General features: G+C 30.3%; 1 long non-coding RNA gene across 1 annotated transcript in view; it reads right to left on the minus strand.

The window, feature by feature from the left end:
• Positions 1 to 812: 812 nt before the first annotated feature.
• LOC139427226 (uncharacterized) overlaps positions 813 to 18383 on the minus strand; it is a 107737-nt gene continuing 90166 nt past the window's right edge. The window contains exons 2-3 of the long non-coding RNA XR_011638364.1: positions 3936 to 4115; positions 813 to 941 (exon numbers count right to left, since the gene is read on the minus strand). This is a non-coding gene — a long non-coding RNA (uncharacterized lncRNA). The remainder of the gene's footprint in view (positions 942 to 3935; positions 4116 to 18383) is intronic.

Raw genomic sequence — 18383 nt, forward strand, 5'->3', positions numbered from 1 at the left:
CGAAAACCACGAATACCTCTGACAGTTAGTCTAACGGCAAGAGGACTCTAACCCATGATCCGTCTACCACTGATGATATTTTACGTTAACGCTGTGGTCAGAGCGATATGGGTGCGAAATTCGTAACGACTAGCTATGATTGAGATTCTAACATGGTTCACCTCATTGGAAGTCGTCCCTTATCCACGGAGCCACTATGACTTTCCTAACGGTAAACCTCTAACTCCTCGCTGTCTACATAATCTTCTTTTTCAGTTCTTTCTTTTTTAATTAGTGAAGAATGATTTTATGGCAGTGAGTGCCCAAAAATGTATCGACTTCATAAAAGCGACATCTATGATCCAGAATTTGAACTATTTTTGATTGATGATTAATTTTCCTGTTGTACATATAACTTATGCACCATATTCAATTTATATTCATCGTTTAGAACGATTGCTGTTTGGTGTAAACAGGGTGTTTAATTAAAACCTCCCAGCACATTTATACATGTGGGCATTAGGGAACACAGATTAATATTTAAGAAATAAAGAGTTAAAACGCTCACCAACTTTGATCAGTACCTCTTAAGTCTACTATGAACCACATAAACAGGCTTCTCTCAAGGGATCAGGCGTTACTGTCTGCCAATGATTTATTTTAAATGCATCCATCCATTGTGTGCTTGATTTTCTTCTTTTACTGATACCCTCTACACTTACAAAAATCCAAAAGACAAAAGGCGGTATTAAAAAGATCTAAAACTAGTTAGTTTACGGAAGAAACTTAAACGTTTCCTTCTAGCAAAAGTCAAATGCATTTCTTACCTGCTGGACAAATGAAGAGTTTTTAATGACTTTAATCCTTCCTTTGCTCTTTTCGTCTTTAATGATGATTCATAGGATTATGGAAATGTTTCTGTTTATTTTACGTTGAAACATGAATTTGAGCCCTCGAATTTACTACATTTTGGCAAGGTTAGTAAAACATACATTTATGTAATCATAATGGGACACTTTTTGTACACGCACGCTGCCTACTCACCCCTTTATTCAATACCTTGTAATTTAGAAACTATTTATTTTTTTCACCTTTATTTGACACAAAAATAAATAAATTTGGCTTATATCTAAAACGTTATTTTTTCAATTTGCTCTACCACATCTAATCGAAAAATATACTTTTTTCACTTTGCATTGAAACAGTATTTTTTTAATGCATTTTATATTTAGTCAATAAAATACTGTCAAATTAAATGAGAGAAATTCCTTTTCTAATCAAATAATCAACTATCTTACAATAAAATGAACAATTTTAAATATGTATAAAATATAACTTAATTAGAATGTGTTAAAAATTTATCAATTCACCACGCATTCATTAAAACTGAAATGCTTGTATATGAATTTAAGCTACCATAAATCTATTTTACATTTACACATCATATATAGCAGCGAGAAATTACATATTATAACAAGATTTGCTTAGTTAATGAAGATGACGTCTCGTTTATAATTTATTCAACAGAGTATCTGTATTTGCTTCAATGATAATATATTTTCCATTACAAAGCAAAACAACCAAATGGGGAGGTACACAAATTAAATTAATTAAATCTAGATATAATACTTGCATTTATTTAATTATATTGATTGAATCTCAAGTGAGGGGTGGGGGGTTGATAAGCATCCGACTGAGTAAATACATTGGGAGGTTGAAATACTGAAAAAAGAATATTTTTTACCCATAATTTTTAATAAAATTTTGTATAGCTTGGAAATAATCTTTATTATCATAAGTTTTATTGAGAATTTACGTTAATATAAAGATATGTTGATAGTATATAATTTAACTATGAATTTACTTTAGGGTAAGATAAAATAAGTTTTTCTTTGACTTTACTTTCAGAAAATTAATAAAATAATGGTTTAATTATTTTCGCTTTATATGTTCTTATCTGTGAATTATTATATATATTTTCCTTGAATTCTTGAAATTTTATTCTTAATAAAATTTTGCTTCCGAATCGGTTTCTTCATTTTTTTTTCTTCTGTATACCTTCCACTATTGTATTGATATATTTTGCTTTCACTATATTTATAAAGTATTGGAAAGCACTATTTTTACGGGTATAATCGCGAGATGATGAAGAGATAATATCTTTTCGTTGTTATTTCTAATTTTTTTAAATAAAAATAATTTTTCATAATTTCTTTTAATCTTAATTAATAATTCTTTCTCTTTTCTCTTAAATCCTTTTTTTCCCTTGTGTTATTATTTATTCCTTTAATTGTTGTCATTTATCTTTTCAGGAAATTACAGAAACAATTCATGGTTAAAAAAGCTTGATAAAACAGAGAGAAAAAACATAACTCTACGAAGCCTACTTAAGACATTTTATAAAAAAAAAAGGATTTAAATCAAGTGTTTTACTAAAACATCTACTTACATATAATACCAAAAACTGTTGACACTAAAGTGAAACCATCCTATATCAAGAAGAAACTTATTGTGAAAAACCAGTTAATTAACGTAGAATTAATGCAGAAATTTTCATTTATCTACTTAAGAAATTACAGAAACCATTTATGGTGAAAAAGCCTGATAAATCAAGAGAGAAAAAAAGAAACATACAGAACATACTTAGGATAGTACATCAAAAATATGCTTTTAAACTAGGGTACTTTTTTAATGCACGAAAAATATCAAAAAATTTTGGCATTTTAGTGATACCGTCTCAAAGAAAAAAAATCTTAACTTGAAAAACCAATCAGCTATCCAAAAATTGCCCTTCATCTACTTAGGAAATTATAGAAACCATCCATGGTTAAAAAACCTAATAAATAAGAATGAAAAAGATAAATCTACACAACAACGCCTACTTCGGATAAAGAAAAGGTTTAAACGAGTGTAGTTTCTAATACATCAACGTGCTTAAAGTATTAAGAAAAAATTTAACATTATGGGGAAACCTTACTATATTAAAAATCTTAATATGAAAAACCAATTAATTAATTTAGAAGTTTTCATTTATCTACTCAAAAATTATAGAAACCATTCATAGTGAAAAAGCCTGATAAATCAGAGACAAAAAGATAAATCTACACAACAACAACATACTTTTGATAAAGGAAAGGTTTTAAACGAGTGTAGTTTTTCATACGTGCTTAAAATACCTAAAAAAATTAACATTGCAGTGAAACATTCCTATATTAAAAGTCTTAATATAAAAAACCAATTAATTAATTTAGAAGTTTTCATTTATTTACTTAGAAATTATAGAAACCATTCATGGTGAAAAAGCCTGATAAATCAGAGACATAAAGATAAGTCTACACAACATACTTTGGGTAATACATAAAGGAATGCTTTTAAACAAGTGTAGTTTTTAATACGTGCTTAAAATATCAACAAAAAAATAGCATTGTAGTGAAACCTTCCTACATTAAAAGTCCTAATATAAAAAAACAATTAATTAATTTAGATGCTTTCATTTATCTACTTAAAAATCATAAAAACCATTCATGGTGAAAAAGCTTGATAAATCAGAGTAAAAAGGAGAAATAATCATACTTAAGACATAAAAAAAGACTTTTTAAACGAGTTCCCTTTTTGAATACATCTATAAAAAAATAAAGAGAAAAAATTGCAAATTTGCATCTGTTTCGTGAAAATGAAAGTAATATTCCCAACCGTTGAGGTAATATCCTTGTGTGTTTATATCTATCAATAATATTTTCTACTAATGGCGTAGGAAAACCCCCAATTCTTAATGGCTGTACAATTTATTTTACACATTTTGTAGTGAAAAAAAATAATACTCGCTTTATAATAACGCAATACGAATAAATATATCATCCCCAAGGGAGCCAAGTCATTATGAAAAGATACTTTCAGACCAAACATCTAATTGACGATGACTTCTTCTTCTTGTACAAATGGAAAAAAAAGGATACAGGCGAAATGATCCAGAGGGACCTATAGGAGAAATTCTATTTCTTACTTTCTCTTTTCCAACAGAATACTCCCAGATTTTAATATTCGCTTTGATTATTTTCTGTAATCGTCTTGAAAGGTGTTATAATCACAAAAGATTACAGATCTTTCGTAGGCATCACGTGATGTTCCAGCAACAACTGCAACGAAATAGAAGTGAATTAAATATGTGACTATTCTGAAAGGTAGGTTGGATTCAGTAAGAAGGGAATTCTGAGCTTTGTAGTCTCCAGGGAAATTTCCCATGCATATGTATTCAAGTTCAAGTTATTGTCCAACATTTTCGTTTGGTTTGGAATTTATAATTTATGGATATTGTACGATATGCTATATGATATCATTTTGAAATTTATAATAGGAAATCTTAATAATGGGAATTATAATACTTTTATTTAACAAAGATTTATGATTTTCAATTTAAAATATGTTCCTTAAAATTATTATCTCAATATGTTTTTTTTAAAAATTAAACATGAAAAATAAAGGGGGCCCTATATCCATAATTAAGTGAGAAAAAAGTTTTTGAGCATTTTTAAAGCTAAATACATCTTATTTAAGACATAAAGTTAGGATGAATGAAATAAAATTCATAAAGTTAGGAAAAATGAAATGTGAATAAAAAAAACATAAAATGCATGAGCAACATCAATACAACTGCATTAGTAGCTTTATATAATAAGTCTTATTGGAGGTTGACTGATAGATAAGAGTTTGCAACGACACAAACAGAAAATATAATTTAAAAAAAAAGCATCATTTGATATAGGAATGAAATAATAAAACATAAATCAGATGCTAATCAGCATAAATATTTGACTCAACACATCAGAATATGACACTATATATATATCTATATAAAGTGAAACCAAGATCGAAGTATCACAAGAGATCAGATCTGGTGAGCGTTCTGGCCACTATATCGGTTCTAGTGATATAGTATATGAAAGGATTACATTTGCATATGATTTTAGCAGTAAAGTTCCATACTTTTAAAAACTCATAAAATATTTTGTTTTCCGTCGGAAATATGGATCGCATGAACCACATGAAAATCATTCTGTGCCTTATACCTCTCTCTGGAGTCTCCGAGTTTCGTCAATTAAATTTTAGCTATCTTTTATCTTCATATTCAATGAAATATATTTATTCATATTAATGTGCTTTTAAGATGTAATGATATTTAAATTCTAAATACATATTTAGTATACAAAACGTATTTACCTACTAAATGGCATATTAATATGCCGTACATACTTTTCTAATTATTGTAATTAAAACAATTATACATTCATGCACGCTAATGTACTTTTATTTTTAATTTTAAAATAAAACCGTTTTTTTTAATTAGTTTGAGAAGCTGCCGTTAAATTTTAAATCAGAAATCATAACTGAGACACTGTATTTAAATCTATATAAGCTATTATCGTTTCGAAACAAACTTATATTTTAGTGGGCATATCGCTCATTTTTATGATTTTATTTACAGTTTAAATAAAACAAAATGCAGAATAAAACTCGAAGAATAAAGAAACACAGGCTATGTTGAAACTTTCTCCAGCCATCACGTTAAGAACTACATTTCTTTTCATAAAGAACTTCAGAACGTAGTCTTGTATTTTTCATTGTTTTGTTCCTTATCCAGACGCTTTAGAAGGAATTTTTCAATATCGATACGGTTTCACTGAAGAATTTAATTATCTTAAAGGTAAAATGGTTGCCTTATGTTTCAGAAAGTGTTCTGGATAGTTTCTAGTATATTATTACCTGTATGTATGGAAATTTAAAATTGGGGAGGCGTTTATTAAAAAGGAGATTTTCTTTCCTTTTTAAGTTTTTTTTTTCTAGAAGCAAGGAATCGTAATAGGATTCGGTAAAATTAAAACTTAGTTCTTTTTTAAAAAATAATTATTTGATTTTTTAAACTTTAAGGAATTAAAAAAAAATCCTGCAAAGTATTCAGTTATACTGTCAAAGAGAATTTTTAATTTTTTTTTCGAAGCACGGGTATTCAAGATAATATTTGGTAAGAAGAATTTTTTCAATTAATTTCGTTATTTTACCAGAAACCATTATTAGTAATCAGGTTCAAAGCATTTAAAAAATTTTTAACCTTTTTTTCAATGCGCTAGAAATCAGAATGATTTAAAATTGAAATTAGTTTCAAATTATTTTAATTATTTAAAAACAAATCTATGAAAGAGTTTTTAAATACTCGAGTAGAATTCCAATACAATGCCGACGAAGAGCATTTTTTCAAGATTCAAAAAAATCTAGATAGGATTCCGTAATTTTTTTTCCTCATATAATTCAGCATTCAACTTCGTTTCGACTTTATTTCAATTTCAACAACAGCATTCAACTTCGTTTCAATTTCAATTTCGTTTCAAAAATTTAAGAATTTTAAAAAATGCAGCAGTTTCAAAACATTGTAGTGTGTTTTAATCATTTTTTCAAGACAAGACGATATTTGTAAGCAACAGATTTTAATAATGTAAGATAAAATTAAAACTAGCTTTTTTAAGATAAGAAAGAAGTAGCATCAATTCAGAAGGATACTTTACCGACGCATGCAATAAAATTCCCGTATACGAATATTTATGCAATGATTAAAAATGTTCATTAAATGCATTAAATACAATACGTTATAATGTAAAATATTGATTGTAGTAATTAATAATTATTAATTTAAACTTCATTTAGACTAATTGATAAAATATAAGTTCTCAGCGTGCATCGTAATTGCTTTATCTAATATATATTCTGGTGTTTAAAATCAAGAAAATACTCAAATTTCTTAATAAAAGTCAGAACTAGTCAGCCGTTTTAGATAAAGTACAGTGCGAAGATATTTTGTTATAATGCAAATAAAATATTTTTAACAACAGTAATGCACACTAATGTTTGTAAGTAACGATCATTTGAATCAACTGTATGAAAAGGAGTTACGGAATCAGCACAAAATCAGTTAATAAGTGTTTTAGTTTCCTCTTTTGCAATGTCCAATGGCATGTAGAATCCAAACTGTGATTTTGTGAAGGATATATAGAAGTTAGTTACAGTTTGTCCAAAGTAAGAACTCCCCCAGGCATTCGTCTGGACCTATGGCGGTGACTATGGTAACGAGGTATGACTATTTCAAGTAGGGGTGCGGGGTCACTGTTTTTGGAGTGGTTTCGGCTCGGATCGACGAGAGAAAGGGAATCTCTTTCTTCGGTCTATTGTGTTAGTCCTAGAGTGAAGCTGTCCTTCTTAAAATGCACCATCTTGTTTCCATAGCACCAGATAGCCTCAGACTTTGTGGCGGGAGGAGTTCTTAGCTTAGACAAACTATATTACTGTGACAATTGGTTCTAAAAATTCCATAACACTGATATAATGCTGTGGAACTTAATGGTGCTGAAAGGTGGTGTGAGTAGATATTGCTCATATTAATGAATCCCAGACAATGGTGAAAGCGAGACGGAAAAGAAAAAGAACAGGTAATGAAACCATTTCAGTTTTAACTTGTTTTCGGGAGGAGTAAATCTATTCTCTTCTAAAAACTATTAAACAATATCTACTTTTTCTCAGGAAAGAAGCAGTTTTATATATATGCTGCAATAGTTAACAAAAAATCAGAAACATTAAATCAGACATTTAATGTTTCTCGAAAAAAGTGCTGGAATAAAACGCCTTTCTTACCAGTTTTTGCTGTTTTTCTTTTTGGTATACATAGGCTTCCAGCCCTGTGCCAGACATACACAATAAAGTTGACGCCTGGAGATCTTGCTGGTCTGTCCATGTAACGGAAATCTCCCTATTACAGAAAATCGAAGCAAAGATTGGCTCGAAGTTGCCTCGCGTAACTATATGTAAAAATAAAATTAGAGCAAACTGCACTTCTAAAAAGGCAAATATATGTCTCCAAGACCTCGTCTACGTATTCACACTGTTTATAGTAGCTCTGTTAACCTTTTGACCCATAAATTTTTATTAAACATAATTTTTCTTCATTATTTTTGATTTGTTTTGTGAAACATGTCTTCAAGAAATCATTTAGACGACTTTACTCGAGGAAGAATGATTGGGAAGCTCCATTGTCCTCCAGGCGAAAAGAAACCGTTTTCAGTCAGCAAGCACCATATCTCATCAACTGTGCACTGCCACAGGACGACAAGTATCAAGATTTATAGTGGCCAGACGCCTCCACAAAGGTGGCTTATTGGCTAGACGTCCTGAACGCTGCATACTTTTAAATGTTAGCCATCGGCGGCACCGTTTAGAGTGGTGCAGTGAACACGAACCCTGGCCACCTCATCAATGGAGTCGCGTCCTCTTCACAGATGAGAGTTGTTTTAGTGCTACAAGCGAGAGAGGTTGGAGCTCGATTTCATCCCAATAACATCGAGGAAAGAGATCGTTACGGTGGTCCTGGAGTTGTCGTCTGGGATGCCATTATGTTGAACGGGCGGACTGAGCTTCAGATCTTCGACCGAGGTTCTGTAACTGGAGACCGCTACTGCAATGAGGTAATCCTACCCCATGTGCGTCTGTTCCGAGGGGCCATTGGACCAGACTTCATTTTTATGGATGACAATGCCCGGCCACACCGTACTGCTAATGTTCAAGAGCTACTGGAAAGTGAAGATATCACACGAATGGATTGGCCAGCTTACTCTCCAGATCTAAATCCCATAGAGCATGTGTGGGATGCATTAGGGAGACGTCTTGCGACACGACAGTATCCTCCTGGTAACACCCATCAGCTGAAAGATGCGTTAAAGGAGGAATGGAGACGTTTACCCCAAGAACTCCTGGATAATCTGGTGCTTAGCATGGAGAGACGATGCCAAGCAACAATTACAGTAAGGGGAGGGCATATCCCATACTAGGGAACATCTGCCAGTTGTACTTACGCTTCTTCAGGCAATCATGTGTAACGCCACTATATGTCAAATAAAGCCTTTTTTTGTTCCATACCCTACTTTAAGCTTTATATTCATTTCTGCGCCATTATTCTTTTACCATCGTTTAAGTACAAAATAATGTACATCATATTCAAATTTCATGTCAATCGGATGATTTCTTGTAGAGTTACGACAAAAAACGCACTTGTTGCTTAAGTTTTGCACACCAGTGTATATTAATTTATATCAAAATAAAAGAAGATTATCATATTTAGCATTTTAATAACTTATGGTTGTGGGGAAAGGACTTATCAACAATATCAAGCGTCATTTCTGAAAAGGTACCCCAGGATGGAATCGAGTAAACAAGTCTCATATACTAGAGAATTGGAATTGTATTATTGTAGTGATAGTTACACTGCATTACTCCACCACCAGAGTTTTATCTGGGATAGAATTTGATGAATGAATATCATTAATTGATAAGACGTGTTAACTCGATTCTATCTTGAAGTCCCTTTTGATAAATAACAGTTAATATTGTTAATAACTGACCTGGACGTGTTATGAACTTGCCTACCCTGAAACTAACACCGGCCGTGATCGCGTCCGGGTCACCAATGTGGAGAGAGCATTTGCCAACAATGTCAACCGTCATCTACCAAAAGGTACCGCAAGGTGGAATCAAGTTAACACATCTCATATGCTAGTGAATTGGAATTGCATTATTGTTGTGGTAGTTACACTACATGGTTATGAAACACAGCATGAAACATCGGTGTATTTTTCTGCGTTAAATATAAAATCTTCCAAACACGGCTCATTTCTAAACAATAATTTTTAAAATTTGATCTTATTTTTAGCTATTTAGATCTAAGACAAGCAGTTATTCACCATTTAAATTTCTTAAATTTGAAAAAAAACAGTTATTGCTAAATTTGACTATAAAATCAATTATTGAGCAAATACTTTTTCAAGCTCCGGAAAAATCATTATTGAGGTCAATAATGAGAGATTAAAATAATCTAACAGCAATTTATCAAGACCAAAGCTTAATGGAGGGATCCGGCGAGTTCATTCTATTCCGGCATTCTTGATCCAATCCATTCAATTCCTGCACTAATCCATTCTATTCCGGCACTCTTGATCTAATCCATTCCATACCTGCACTAATCCATTCTATTAAATATTTTAACCCAGCATTCGCTCAAACCAGCCACCTTGTTATTAATAGTTCAAATATTGGAAAACCTTTTTTGTGTTCAAATAATTATTTCTGACTTGTAATGTGCATGGATTCTTGATTTCAATTAATATTGCATCAAATTAAGTATCAAGGGAGGTAATTACAAAACACCTTGCATAAAAATTCATTTTATTATTTCAACTATCATCACTTTAAAAAAAAGTGATGAAGTGTATTGAATAAAACTTAACGCATTCAGAATGTATATTTTTGCATAGTTACTATATATTATTTGTTCCAAAACTCTCTTTAAAATTTGCGTTGTTAAATAAGTTACAGAATCAATAACTCATAATTTTAAAACAAGTTTTTTAATTCTTCAAAAGTTTCCTTTCCCCTTTACTATCGATCTATTTTCATTCAATTGTAAGCAATAAAATTGAGTTAAAATTCAGTAATGCTTCTCGCGAAAATTCTAACGCCAAACATAAAGCAAAAATTCCAACTCCAAACATAAAGCAAAAATCATTTTTAAGTGAAGAACATTTATGTAAGTTCTACCGAGTGACGCCTGTCGGATGAAAGATTCTTCATTTTAAATTGACATAATGTTCACAGCACAGCTGAAATCAAAATAAAGTCTCTTACTTCGGCGCGATAACTTAATTTTAAATGCGCTGGGGCGCCAACCTTCATATTTAAAATTGAGTTATTGGCGCGATTCTAGACGACTACGGCTCATACTTCAATCTGAAATCTAGTTATGCATGTGTATTAAAGCGCTTTAAAAATATGAATACTCGCGATACGAAAACTTTGTCTGTTATTGCTAACTTCTGTTACTGTATTTTGATTTTTAAAATCTGCATGTAAAGCAGAAAATGAATTTAGTGACTTGAAATTCTGAAGTATGCTATATTTTGATTAGTTTTCAGAAATGAATGCATTTTATAGAAACCAGATAAAGTATTTAAATTGAAAAATATATGATGGATTTTTGTAAGGGTTTCGAAAAACTTTCGTTAAAAAAATTAATTTAAGTTCATAGAACTGAAAACAAAACTTTAATTTAAAGTTAAATGAACAGTATCCTTATAAAAAGAATTGTTCAGACCACAAAACGCAGGGTATAGATTGCTAACAGAAACCAATTGTACTTTTTTAAAAAAATCACTAATTTGGCAAGATTTTTTGTCATCTAATTGAATAATATCCTTAAAATGTATGTAAAATTCTCTTTTATTTGTGTATTTTAATGATTCCAGAAATGTAGTGAAATAAATTTTTATATATTAGAAATAATAAATTATATAGTACACGTTTCTCATTTTCAAGAAACTGATTTTGAAACTGAACTGATTCAAGAAGCTGATTTATAGCATAATAAAGACAAAAAAGATAAAAAGAGAGAAACGAAGAAAATAAGTTTAATATACTGCGCATAAGCTGCAAGTATATAGAACTCGTAAATTAAGTTTAAAATATAGAGAAAACATGGAAAATAATAAAGACTAATAAAAAGAGAAGAGGAAAAATAATTAAAATAAAAATTTAAAATATAAAAATTCAGGCATTTTAATATATATTTTTTTAATTTTAATTTTATATTTTTTAAAAAAATTTTATTTTAATAATTTTATATTATATTTTACATTAATAAATTATTAAAATAAAATATTTTTAAAAAATATAAAATTAAAATTAATAAAATATATATTAAAATGCCTGAATATTTATATTTTTAATTTTTATTTTAATTATTTTTCCTCTTCTCTTTTTGTTAATCTTTATTATTTTCCATGTTTTCTCTATATTTTTGACTTTTCTGGAAGTATTTCTATGTACTTATTCAATTGCCCAATAGTTCAAAGAATATAAATACTGCATATATTTTAAAATAAACTTGCTTCCGATCCCTTAGGTGCAAAGTAAAATACATTTTTAGATTAGCAAAACAATTAATAAAAAAAATACCCGTCCTTATTTATTTTGAAAATCTTATTTTCCCTTTAAAATTAAAGCGGTAAAAACAGTGAAGTCAAATTTCCTTAACAGCTTATTACCGGCAATTTTCTGCGAGAAATGCTTAGATGACAGCACCGTCTAACATGAAACAAAAACACACCCATAGCAGCAATATTGCTTTGACATATGTGTAATAAAGCACCCATGCACTGTTACAAATAGATGAATAAAAATGTCAGTTTTAGGTTTCTCTGCGTTCTTTGAAAGCTGGCTCATCAAAATCAAAGGAAAAGAAGACAAAATTGTCTTCAAACTACCCTGTCCCGTTTTTTTTTCTCAAAAAAACTCTGGGAAAAATAGTGGTTATTATTCCCATTGTTCTAGGAAAAAGCAAAGGAAGTTACCATCAAGTAATCCGTATCTTTGACTATTGCATGAAAGATCGCCAAAGAATCAAATGAGGAAGAACATTTTATCTTCATTTTATCTGCCTTTGTGTCCTTTTTCCCGTTTTCCTGAGCCAATTCGGGAGAGGGGGGATAGTGCTTTAAGGGGTGCGGGAAAGTCGATACCCTGCGTTATACAGATGATAGAAAAACGGTACAAAATCTCGCATTTCGGTGTCGATTGCTTCAGGATAGAAGACTGATGATTTATGCGCTAGTGGCCGATGTCTGCCCCAATGCCATATTTTATAGGGTTACAGACTGTGGCGACGCGATGGGCTACTCTTACAAAGAGATCGCTTTTCGGAAAGAAACATGCCTAGGGTTCAGCGAATAAAAACAGGCACTTTTAGAACCCGAATGAGGTTCTCTCCGCTTCTTTGAAATATGATATGCCAAAACAATGGAAGAAGAAAAATGGGGACTGGGAAAAAACAATTCGAGGAAATGTTTCTGGAAGAAATATAAGGATTAAATAGCGTTGATTGAATTTTCTATGCTTTTATTCGCCGCTGAAAATATTTCAGAAGGTGCTTGTTTTTTTCTTTCGTTTTTTGTTCTATTTTTCTTAATTTATTGCTTACGAGGTAAATACAAGCATGAAAAATATTTTTAAAAAGAATATGAATATTGAAAATTAAAAAAAAAATTACTTATTATGCTTCATTGCTGCAATGGAAAAAAATCTTCAACTTTCTTTTAGCACTTAAACACGACGCTCTTCGTCAATACAACATTTCGTGAATGATGAAAGCTGAACAAGTTAGAAATAAAAATTTAAAAAATGCATCACATATTAAATAAGTACAAATAATAGCAAACAATTTCGAGCAAACGGAAAAGAAAAACACGGAAGTTAAAAAAAAGAAATACTTATTTTGATTCATCATTGAAACGTAAGAAAAAAACTGTTTGATTGCTTCATTATAATGTCGGTAATGTTTTTGTGACCTTCTCTGGATGCACTCATCATTGTGGATCGCGATGGATCAACACAAGCACGCATACCATGTCCACTTCTACATGTGAATTTTTTTTTCTTTTTTGAGGATGACATCAGCTAGCAGGACGTGTCATAAAGTCCGAAGTTAGTCCATTGCTTAGTTCGAAGAGCACCAGGAAATGTTTACCCTATTCCCCTGGTCACCGAACTTGCCAGCCGTAACACTAGATTGCCCAAGAAAGTAATTTTGACTGCTTTTTAATTTCAATTAGAAAAGCAATGATGTATATAATTCTTGGAATTGTGTGACTTTTTGTACAGCATATAATTTTTTGTTGTTAATATTTACCAATAACTCGTTATATAACTGTAAATAATATAAAAAATATTAAAAATTATTTTTAAGCAAATGTTTTAACAAATGTTTTAACACATTTAGCTATTCTTTCATATTTCGACTGCTTTTGTACTAAGTTTCAGTCTTTCTAGTGTTAAATCCAATCGAGAATTTATGGGACCACCTTAATCGTAATGGATCCTTAACCGCATAATCTAGTACAGCAGGTCACGGCACTAGAATCAGCCAGGCTGAACATTCCAGTAAACACCTTCAAGAACCTAATTAACTCTTTTCCTGCGCTTCCTTTTCCAAATGTGGTTACATTAGCAGGACTGGACTAAGTTATTAGCCTTATTACACAACTTAAGAACGTACATATATTTTTTAAAGGCGAACTTTAGTTTCAGTAGATTTTCAGCATCGTAAAAGTCATAAAAAAATCTCGTTGCATTGTATTGTAATGACCTGGGATGCTATGCAGAAAAAAAAATTTCGATGAAAAGAAGTTCAGTTTGGATGGCCCATTCAGTAATAATTATCATGTCATAATAATTATTACTGACATGATCTTCGAACCGAAGTTCACGACCGAACTTCACGATTTCTTTGACAGGGGAGCTTTTGCACATAATGGTAAAAGCGACCTGCAGTGAATCTCTGAAAAAAATGGACTTTAGGTTCTTGCTATCAACAACTACTTTACTGACACCTTATACCTTTTGGTCCATATCTTATTTTTAGGAGGCCCAGACTGTGAACTTCAGGAAGACAATGCGCCACCCCATGCTTCCTAATCAAATAAAAATTGGTTTCAGAAAAGTTCGAGAAAAATTCTCAGAAGAAAAATTTGAGGTCATAAGCTGGTCAACCTTCGCCATTATCTGAATCAAACATATAACTTGAGGAGGCTACTTGCCTAGACAAGTGTGTGAAAAGCACCGCCAACATAATTCAGTATACGACCTGGAAGAAGCTATCGTAAATGAATGTCACAAAATTCCTAAAATTCAGCATGAAAACTTGAATGAGTCAATAAAAGAATCAAATGTTTGAAGTTGCATAGAAAAAATGGTGGATCAACATTCTTTTAGTTTTGAAAAAAAGTCCATTTTTACAGGTGGTTGAATAATTTGATCAAGTTCTTACTTTCAAGTGGAAACTTTCGATATTGCCTACAGATTATTCGCATTTAAATATATCTCATAATTATATGCATGTGTTTTGTTTTCATTTATTTTCATTAGCTTAATTTATTTTTGAAAAATTTATATTGCTTCATTTAAAAGTAACAAAGACCACAGTGATCTTATAATTTAGCTACACAATGTAGTCGCATTATACACGCAACCAGTATATTAAGAATTGCTGTTTAAATTGTACAACAATAACATTTACATGACCATCGAGCAACTGACCATGATATGGTCAATTTTGGTTAAATTTCAATGTTCAAAATTTCCGAAATAGCATCCTGATATGTAACGAATTGTATACTTAACATTGAATGTTGCTAGTATTTTGTTAAAATCGCAAACATAAACAAATAAAAGTCCAAATTTGGGATTAAAATCTTCCCATCATGACACTTCTAGGGTCATTCGGTAAGGATTTATTTGAGTAATGAAATGGCTTACTTGAAAAGTGAAGGTTCGAGAAAAACGCGTTTAAAATTCTTTGGATGCAGTGGATCGAGAGGTAGTAAGCAGAAATTCAAAACTCGAGAAATTAGATAAATTATTTTTACTTATAAGCCTTTGAGCTTATTATTTTAAGGTATAAGACACTTTTAAACAATAAAACCATTTTTCCAAAATCTTCGAATAGCCTAACTTCTTAAAAAATTGAAACATAGAAAATGAACGCTTATGATCAATCACATAATTTTCCCTCATTAAAATTTTCTGTAGGCCAGCTGTATAGATTCTTAAATATTTATCTTATCCTAGTAAAAATGAAATTATCAGCTTATATGACAAAGATGCAGTTTCATTTGGGAGAATTTTTCTGGAGAACTAAACAAAAAAAAATACATTATGGGGAAGATTTTGATAATAAATTAACAAAAAATGTGAACCAAATCAAGCAAATTCAACATATATTTATTTTTACTTACGAGATAATAAAACTCCTTTATACAAACAGCATAAAAGATTGCATGCTTTGCATGAAAACCTTTCACAATTCGAGCGAAACTTTTATAATAAAATATATTTGTTAAGGCTAATTTTTTTTAACAGACGCTCCACAAAATAAATGAAAATAACGTAACGTAAGTACTAGTTAGGATATGATTTAAAACCAAGATTTGGATTAGTTTGAAATTATATTCTTATCATCCTTTGAAACTATTAAATTTCAACATCCGCTGCTTTATATAATTTTTCTTATATACATTTTGGTATTTAAATTTACAATAAATTAGGAAATAAAAAAACATCTTGTCTGAGAATTATATTTCGATTTTTATATCTGCCTCAAAAATTCTATTATTGTTCTTTTTCATGTCAATTTCTATATAGATTTGATTATAATTTAGCTGAACTATAAAGATGGGTTTGGTAATATTTTTTTGATAGATACTTTATTTTTATATTTTCAATTCGAACATCAAGCAGATTTCTGAAACGTTCTGAAATAATTTGCTTTTTTGTTATTTTTTGTTATGATTTAATCTGTATAGAAGTTAAAAAGTATCTTTAATGCTTGACTAAGAACATTAAAATCCACAAACGACAAAGATGTTTTTTTGTTCTTCTTATTTTTAAATATAGTATCGTTTTTGTTGTTAAAGCTTAAAAAACTTATAATCACGTATATCCTAAATTGAGTTTTTATTTCCTTCAAAAGAGAAAAGAAATAGACTATCTAGAATTCTTTTTTTAATTTCTTTTTAGAATAATTCTTAAAACGTACGTTTTCTTGTTGATTGTATAAAACTTTTATTTAGGAACGAAATAAATTTATTGAAAAAGCTTAACTATATCTGCTAAATCAATTAACTGTAGGCAATATTTAGTTATTTAAGTACAGGTATATATAAAGTACCTGTATATATAAAAGACGTAGACGTAGAGTGCGGCTGCTTTTTAAGTAGATTTAAAAAGCTGCCGCAGCAAGCTCCTGTCACAGGGAACAAATTTTTCTTCTCAGAGATTTTGTGTTTCATTCAATAAGCTTTCCGATAGATGGCGCTGCAGTAGTAAATGCGTATATCGAAGGAATATAAATGAAAATAATAGCAAACTGTTTCAATATCCATTTAAAACATTATTTTTAAAATATCCGACATTAGTCGCAATCACATGTCATATTGCAACAGGCTGTGATTTCTAATCTATTTTTGGTCTAAATGTTTACTATATACATAGCCATCTGTCAAAAAAAATTTGAACTTTACGCAGGAATTCAGAGAGAAAAAATTTCTCCTTTATCACATAAATTTTATACAAAAAGTTTGTATATATTTTTAACCTTAACTAGCATTTTTATGTTTGTTAAAGGCTGTTAGAACATCTTTTAAATATTATCTTAAATAATATTATCTTAATATTATCTTAAATATAATCTTTTGAATATTAGATGGACGGAAAAGTAATGTTATTTCAGTGCACATGATATTTGTTATTAATATTTTATTCTTAATTAATAATGTATTCACCCTCGTAAGCAACAACCTTTCATTGCCGGATCCAAAATGAATTGAAATGGATCTAAAAAATTTCATTGGTTTTTAAGACTAACGAATATTTAATACTTTGAAACGACATTACCTCTGTCCCCCCTAATATGTATAATATAATTTGGTGAAATATTTCGAGATTTATTTTTTATACATTTAAAACAATAATACTACTAATTCTTTAAAAATGGTGACAAAAGTTAGGCTTTTCTTTAAAATAGAACTCGAATAATATAATTTTTTCGTTTTTCCACATGCTGAATTTTAAGTGATGAAGCTTGGAATGAGTCAGTATCAATAAAGAATTTTCATATTCTTTTTATTGAGACCTTTAAAAGCTTTATTAACAACGGGATTTTTACACTGTAAAAAATGAATACTTAAATCGCTTCTGATGAAAGAGTTTCCTGGTATATGCTTCGAGTGAGCAATTTGCCAAAGTGACGAAATAACTATCGTCACTTCCACGAAGAAATAAAGTTCGTCAATAATTAAAAAATATTTCGCCATTCTATTTTTTTTTTCATAAAAAGCCCTACAGTGTCTAATGTATGTAACTTTTCCTATAATCATTTTTACATGGGCACCATATAGATGGCTCAATGTCACCTTAATAACACAAAAAAGACAAATAGAGCAGAGAGATTAATAACATCCATACCCGAAGCGGGATTCGGATACGGGATCTTCCTAGTATGAGGCCTACTCTTTGACCACAATACGCACCTGCCTTCTAATTCGTCATTTTCTTTTCGATCGTCTAGTCTTCATTCTAGTTTCGTCATTCCAGTTAATAATCTCCACAAACATTTTCCTCATATGTATTGAAGAGTTTGCGTTTCGTCACGAAATCACGTGATTTATAAATTACGTGATAATTCTCAAAATTAGCGAAATATTGCTCTAGGATTTTTAGTCATCAAAAGAGAGAATTTTATTTCTGAGAACGTACACACACACACA

Source organism: Parasteatoda tepidariorum, chromosome X2 (genome assembly GCF_043381705.1).
Source record: "Parasteatoda tepidariorum isolate YZ-2023 chromosome X2, CAS_Ptep_4.0, whole genome shotgun sequence".
In the NCBI taxonomy this organism is placed as follows: Eukaryota; Metazoa; Arthropoda; class Arachnida; order Araneae; family Theridiidae; genus Parasteatoda; species Parasteatoda tepidariorum.